Raw genomic sequence first — 8065 nt, forward strand, 5'->3', positions numbered from 1 at the left:
CACACAGGAGAGCGTCGCACAAACACAAAATAAGCTGCTATTCTGCTTTTGACACCATGAATGTGAGCTTGCAATTGCATTAACATGCATGTATGCACACAGCAGCATCGTCATCATCCTCATCAGCAGCGTGATGTAAAATGATGATCTGACTGAAAGAAGTGAAGACAAGACTGTTGCAACATAGTATCAAAGTGGAGGAAATTCCAGGACATCTATTAAGCACATTCTGTGTACACAGTGAAATCTGTGAGTTTCCTTCTGTCCTTGAAAATGAGCAGAAACTCGACTCAAGTATCAGTCTGGCTAACGAATCTTATCTCCAAGCAGACATCCTCACAGACATCCCGAATATGACAGCACATAATACAAAATTACACATGAAAAACATTCTGAACTGAGTCAAACATATCAGTCCATCATATATGTAAATAAGGTTGTTCCACTTGGTTATTAAGAAAAGCTCAACCACACATATAAGATACTGGTTACTGAATTATGTGGCAAATGAGCACTGGGCCCCTATTCAAAGAAGATCATGAGATGCACACTGAAAATATAACTGCAAAATATTCCAAAAACTTCAAATACATGATACATACATGCATGCCATGATTCAAACAGTACAGAAAGTGGACATGTGAACTGTTTTTTTCTTTTCTTGTTGAACAGAAAGGATTTAATCCAATAAATTTACTCTCAAATATTCTTGTTTTACTGAAAATGATCCATGAAGTATGTCCTCCTGTTGCACGCTGTTTAAATACATTTTAATCTGTTTTTCTTGACATTGTGATTCCAAACATCACACCAGCAAATCCTACAGTGAAATGCATCCAGTCTGCAACATCAACTTAAAGTGCATGAGCGTTTTGAGAACTTAAGCTTTTTAGTTTTGCACCGTAATCCTTCTTTTCTTATCTGTCGCCTTTAAACATGGACGCCAAACAAAGTTTCTTTCAAATTCCCTCTCATACCTGATCTGCCCGTCTGCAACTTACCTGCAGAGTGATGGTCAGTGAGCACCCTCGCAAACGGAAGCTGTGGCAGTTTTCGCAATATGGAGCACTTGGGTATTCCGTGCAACCCAACGTGCAGGATCTACTGCATGCCTGCCTGACCCACCCACCAGCCTGCCATTCATCTCACATCATTGCTGGAGAGTGGGGCGAAATCCGATTGGACAACAGCATAATCCCAACACAGGAGGGGAAAAAATATGAAACCCAGGGGAAAGTAGAGGATTACACCATCTGGCCATATCAGCGACGCATATAAACATGTGCCAGTTTAAATGTGTGCTTATATGTGCACATGTGTATAGATGACCAGGCTGATGTTCATTCATAAGTCACTGGGTCGTGTCCATTCATGTCATTAACAGCGTTCCCTGTGCATTTGTAGCTTTTTTCTTCTTCTCTTTTTTTAATCGCTGAAGGTGTTGGAGCATCACCCCCAAAGCTGCTTTACAAAGCTCTGCATCCACGTGGCAAGGACAACGTGCACACAATCTAGCCATTTGAAAGCTTTGCTTTCCTCCGCAAGCGACTGTCCCGTGAAAAAGTGAGTGAGAAGTAAAAGATATTGCAGAGAATATGTCTGAGAAGATCTTTCAATAATGCTTCAGCTATTAAGTAATTTGAACTCTTTTATTATTTTTCTGAGTTAAATATGAACAATCATTCATATTCATTCACTGAACTGATGAAGAAACAGGATGGAGTGTGTCTGTGTTCGGGACTGGCACTGGGAGTGCACCAGCTTGGGTTTGTGTCTCCTCCAGCAGATTCTTTCAAAAATACTTGAAATTATAATATTATCAACAGATTAATGTGGATTAAATCTTTCCCTCACTGATATAATTACATTAGAGACATTAATAATCCGAGGACTAGCTCCTAATCTAATAGGAAATCATTACATGTCCCATGTTTGAGTCAGGATCATTCCTGTATACATGGGAACACTTTGGAAAGCTGGAAAGTTTGTGGGTGACAGATTTAGTAATATTTACTAATATGTACACTAACTAACATGAATGCACGCATGCACTGAAGTACAAAAGCAACCTGGACTCCCACTCTGGTTGCAGGGCCTCCTCATTAACACCCAGCAGGAAGCCACTGTGTTATTACTGTCTTAGCTGTTCCCAGGACTGCGCTCTTCTGGACAGAGATCTCCGATGTTGTTCCCGGGATCTGCTGGAGCCGCTCGCCTCGCTTGGGAGTCACCGCACCGAGTGCTCCGATTACCACGGGGACCACTGTTACTTTCACCCTCCACATCCTCTCCAGCTTCTTCAGAAGTACCCCAGCATTGGTACTTCTTAAGCTTCTCGTGTTCCTTCTTCCTGATGTTGCTGTCATTCGGAATCACTACATTCCGAATGACAGCAACATCAGGAAGATATATGTACATAGCGCAAACCACTGCAACAGTTGCCTCAAGGCGCTTCGACTGTAAGGTAGTAACTCCATAGCATACGAGTGAAAACCCTGAGAATCACATGATCCCCATGAGTAGGCACGGGGCGACCACAAGAAGGAAAAGCTCCCTTTAACAGGAAGAAAGCTGACTGCAAAACCAGACCGGATGATTGAGCATGCATCAAAATGGGAATATGTTACCTTTCAAATCAAGTTACAGCTATTCTGTCCCTAGAAGTTGCTCTCTTATAAGATTTCTATTTGGATTTGCCACATAGGTGAAATTTCCTTCTGACGGGTTAGATGTGACCTTACTCTAAGCCTATAAACCCAACCTGTAACAGGTGACTGTCCACCTGGTGGACGCTGACAGGTTTCATTGCTGTTTAAGGGTTTAGAAAATGTTAGGGGTAGAATCCGTGTGTGGTTAGGCACCCGGTGATGGTTTACATTAAACAGCAGATGCATTACAGCAGCGACAGATTACCACAGATATAGGTCTACATGTGCCCTACATTTTTCAGATGGAGGATTAAGCCTACGTACTTCAGGAACATCAGACCTTTCTTAATGTTGACCCTCATACCGTCTCTGTCTACTGTGAAAGATTTCCTCCGAGAGCATCTGAAACGAGCTGAGCTCTGAGGTTAACGGGGCAAATGCCATTTCATCTAAATGCTCCGCCTGGATTTATTCCAATTCAACATGTTCCAGCTGATAATCTGATTCACCGTTGCTGATTTACAAAGCTCTAGGAGATTATTACAATGCACTAAACACATAAAAAAGCAAACTGCACATGGCAGACCCAGGGATAGCCCAGCATCATACACAGCAGTGTAGACAACTACAAGGACAAACACTGTGAAATATAACATTTAAAAGCTTACTTGGATTTATTAATCAGATGGATTATTTATCAATAAGTGAGAAAATAGTTCCTACCAATATTCAGAAAGGTTTTGGGGGACAAATTAGAAACGTATCCTTCCTTGTAAAGATGAATTCAATTCAATTATATGGAACCAAATCACAAAAACAGCTGCCTCACGGTGGTTTGCACTGGAAGATATACGAGCCCCTACAAGCTTGCACTGGTGACAGCGGGACAGCATGAACACAACTGATCTCTACAATATATCCACTGCCAAAAAGTACCAAAAATGACTCAAGTGGTTTAGATTTATGTTTCCATAAACCTTTCGCTATGGCGATCTCCCACATGTGCGTACAGGTAGTCGACCAGCACTGACTGGTACGGACTTGGAGCATAGTGGATCCTGTGGTGAAAACCTTGAAACATTAACAGTGACTGTGTCATTACGCTTACTAAAAATCCAGAGAAATACATGCACATAATGGACGAAATGAGAAAACAATCAAAAATAGATGTAATGCAAAAAAACGGTGCAGACTGATGAAATGAAGCAAATGTTTTATTTCCCCATTTGTATTCGCCATGCAGACAGGATACTCATTTAATCATCATGACTGACGGCGTGACATACAGTACTCTTCCCTGATAGGCTTAGAGGGACAAGGTAGGAAGGATTAACTGCTGAGGAAGATCTTTTTTCCAGCTTAGTAGGAGATGACAGAGGATTGGAGGACAGTAAACAGAGATTAGGCTGCCCCAAAGTAATCAGATGTGAAAACACACCTAACTGTGAAGGCCAACGCTTCCTTCAATGTTATAACTGCACTGAGTTGGATTAGAGGTCAGGGTCACTCCCGCTGCTGCGGAGCCCATCTGTGCTGGGTGAAGGCAGTGATGAATGTATTTATTTCTTTATGAAACACTGCTCTCCGACATAACAAACGTATGAACTCCTCTGTACTACCACTGAATGCTGAAAGCACAGCCATGTAAGTTCTACACCTGCACTATCATTGGGACTTCAATGTAAAGTTCTGCATTGGCGCCTCCTACTGGACGACAGCTGCCTCTACACACAGCACAGCGCAGACGTCACGTATCCCTGTGTGCGTTTGTAGGAATTATGCTGACTGAACTCTAAACAGTGAGGTGCATCCATTTAAGCAGCTTTGGCTCTCACACTTCTTTTCTTTTGTGTTCTTTTGAAATAAAATAAATATTTGATTCTAGCGATTTTTCTAAAAAATATTGGTGTTACATCAAAAAGATTTACAGATGCCACTGGCAGTATATTTTATTTAGCATAAAAGGAGCATGGAAGCACGTTAAAACTGTTTTCTTCTCGTGGTCGTGGTCAAATACAGTGCCGGTTACATAAGTCACAGCTGTTCCAGCCCTGCAAACAGTGTGGACGGGCTTCTGCCACAGTGCTGCTACAGTAAGTAAATAGCTGCATTTTCATCAGGACGGGAACATTGCTTCTCAAAGCTGTTAGCCTGCGTCCACTGTCCATTAGAGACAACAGGATAAAGAACATGGATCTGTGAGTGCTACAGAGATGTAAGAGGATGAGCTCTGCTGTATCACACACACAGTGACAAAGTGCACATCACTGTTTAGCAGAAAAAACTTCACATGTTCGCTTCCACACAGATTTTTTAAAGGGTAGCTTCTGATGTTGCCGGTCACTTTCAGAACCCCCCAAACCCCACTGTCAGACCATACTGACAACCATATTTTCACAACTGCCCCAATATGTCATTGTTCTTATTTTTAGCTGATAGCACCCATAGAAGAAAGTGACAGGGTGAGGGAGTCAGCATGGGTTGATGGATATGCACTGCAAATCAAAAGAGAGCTGCAGAAAACGCTGCTATAGATGTTGCTCTGGACTTCGTTGTAGACAGCTGTAATCTTTCCTTTTCCTTGGAGGGGAGGAAGCAAGAGATTAGAGGGGTTCCTCTTGGACGTGGTGAGAAATGACTCTGATGATAAAGGCAAATGAAACAAACGGTAGGCAGCAGGTCGGGCGGGAGGTTTTAACGAGCACACTCGGCACGTTGTACTGTGGAGGCTGGATCCTTACTGTATCCGTCTGTTCACTGCTCTGCATATAAAAGAGTCAGCGAACCACTAGGTGGCAGGGCACAACAACTGCTTTGGAGGAGATATCCATACTCATAAATGCACACGCACCCACACACACAACCTGGCCTGCTGTATATATTACCTTTACAAACAGAGAGGCATGGAACTAATCTGGCTATACTACACCGCCGCATCGAGCCTCATGCAGGTGTGTTATTGGAAAAGGGCTGGGCAGGGAGCTGGATGACAGAATGGAAAAATTAATTGGTGTATGGGCGCCTGTGTGTGTGTGTGGCTGACTGTCAGTCACACTCTTAATATGGTTCTGCAACCACACACATACACACACCTTCACCATCCTTCTGATCTTGGCCACCAGCTGTTCTCTGATATGTGATATAACATTACACAGTGATACTGATGCCACACGACTGACCCCTGCATCCATTTCTGGAGTGTTTTTGTATAAGAAGCAGCAGGAGGACAAACTAGTCCAGATAACAACTCATCAGCCTCCTTCATCTGTAACAGAGACAAATAGGCAACAGGTGTGTTAATGTGGTGAAGTCCTAAAAAGGTGCGTCTGACTGTGCAGGTGTGTATGCCGTGAGCATTTAGAGGCTATACAAATATGTCCTATGAAGCCCACAATGAGTGACTCGGTCTGCCCCCTGTTGGTGGAAAATGAGAAATAATGTTGTGTAGATGTAGTGAGACTGTGCATCTGATTGATGCAGTGAAGCTGAGGGGACCACGGTGGCTGGGAAGTTGACAAAGCTCCAGACTGACAGAGGGATCCATTACAGCGGCGGCCCGTCCCACGGGGCACCTGTCCTGGATGAAGCATGAGGTGTGGTGCTGTGAGTGGAGCTTGTTCTGTGGTGTTTATTAAGGCCCAGAAACTTTAAGATGGATTAGTACAACGGCAAATCTTCAACTGCGGGGTTGTTCCGGAAACGTAAAAGCTATTTGCGATTCAAAAACTAGACTCTAGAGAAAGTAATTCTGTGAGGTAAGGTGGAAATGATTTTACCCGTCAGGCGTTTTTTAACATTCAGAGACAGTTGCCACTGAGAGGCTCAGAATAAATGAACACAGCATGGATGGCAGACAGGCTTTTAAACATTTCAACTGCAATCTGATAAAGCGAGAGCGTGATAAAAGACAGAAGTCGCTACCGTTCTTTCCAACTGCCATAAAACCTCAACATTTGTTTAAGGGACTTGCTGTTTGAAACACACTACAGGGCCTCCATTGTTTTGACGAGAAAGCCAAAAAAGTATTTACATAAATCGGGAAATTGATCAATACGGTGTCTCTTAAACTCCCTCCCCGCCATGTTATATTAGTGCAAAGACAACCTTGTTTCCAGATCTTTCCCAAGCTTCATTACAGCTGCCCCTTCACAACTGATGAGGTGGAGAGACGAGAGAACGAGAGGGATGGACAGTGTTGGACTGTTAGAACAGCTTTGAAATTCATATGAGCTGTTCGCACTAAAGTAAAAAGCACCATCACTTCATGTGGATATCCTCTCGGCGCCAGCTGCGGTCAAGGCTGGAGCTGAACAACAACACCCTGATAACGACTGTGTTTAGTCTGTTCCTTCCCATTCCATGCAAGGCCACCTGGGTTGGCTGGTAGACTGTTTACTTAGCCTGGCAGGGCGAAGGACACTGTCTCAGCTGAACTATGGACACGCACACACATACATATACACTGATATGCACACACTCATCCCCCCTCCCTTTCCAAACACCTTCGACGCTTGTTCCCTTCCGATGCTGACGGTGGATCAAGGAGACCAGCGCACACGCAATGTGATGTTTGTGTAATGTATGTATGGTCGGAGGGTAAGATGGCGCCGCCATTGCGTGCAATAGGTCGGCAGCCTTATGAAATTTCCCCTTGTGGGACTAATAAAGGTATATCAAATCAAAAATCAAAAATGAGGAGTCCGACGCTGACTGGGATCTTCGACGTTCACGTCTGATCACAGCTCAGTAACCAAGGAAAAGAGGACGTGTAATGAGGGTCAAAGGTTCACGGGAGAAACGCGCTCCCATCACAATTACTTCATGCCCGCACAAAATACATTACACACAAACACACAAGCAAACACAGCATTAGAAACTGATTTATGCGCTCCACAGGTATCACCATCTTTGTCGCACGCATTGTAGATTTATTTTGAAAGCATTGCCTGTAAAGCGCCAGAGCTTCCTCTATAAATCCGTATCCATCAGACCCAGTGAGAGTAAGTTCAACTGGACACACTGTTATTAGGTGTAACTTCAAACCTAATGCTTTTGCTTCTTTACTGTCAGATATATACAGTCGGAAAAGTGGATGCTCATTTTAAGTTCAAAAGATGAGTTAAGCATCAGTTTCCTTGAGCCTGCTGGGTCCCGCTCTGGGGCTACAGGAGCACAACATAAGGGTTAAAGGAAAGTGACCCTGCCGCGGTCCACGAGGCCACATCCAGAAGCCAATTTACAGGTTAAGGTGATTTTATTGCTACTAAAAACTGAAATCTTTAACCCGGAGTGAACAAAGGCCAAAATAATAAAGCAAACAAGCTATTCCAAAAAGGGAAAACCAAACAAAAGCAGCACTACCCCCAAACTCCCTAACTGAATAAACAAGAGAAAAAGTACAGAAAATAATAAGGCAG

General features: G+C 43.4%; 1 protein-coding gene across 1 annotated transcript in view; it reads right to left on the reverse strand.

Annotated features, from left to right (window-relative positions):
• The window catches only part of LOC102293066 (potassium voltage-gated channel subfamily H member 2), a 123103-nt gene extending 116206 nt beyond the window's left edge, over positions 1-6897 (reverse strand). The window contains exon 1 of the mRNA XM_005947244.3: positions 1002-6897. The gene's annotated coding sequence lies outside the window, so the exon portion shown is untranslated. The remainder of the gene's footprint in view (positions 1-1001) is intronic.
• Between the last annotated feature and the right edge of the window lie 1168 nt (positions 6898-8065).

This window comes from Haplochromis burtoni, unplaced genomic scaffold (genome assembly GCF_018398535.1).
Source record: "Haplochromis burtoni strain Fernald_Lab_line unplaced genomic scaffold, NCSU_Asbu1 Contig_513, whole genome shotgun sequence".
In the NCBI taxonomy this organism is placed as follows: Eukaryota; Metazoa; Chordata; class Actinopteri; order Cichliformes; family Cichlidae; genus Haplochromis; species Haplochromis burtoni.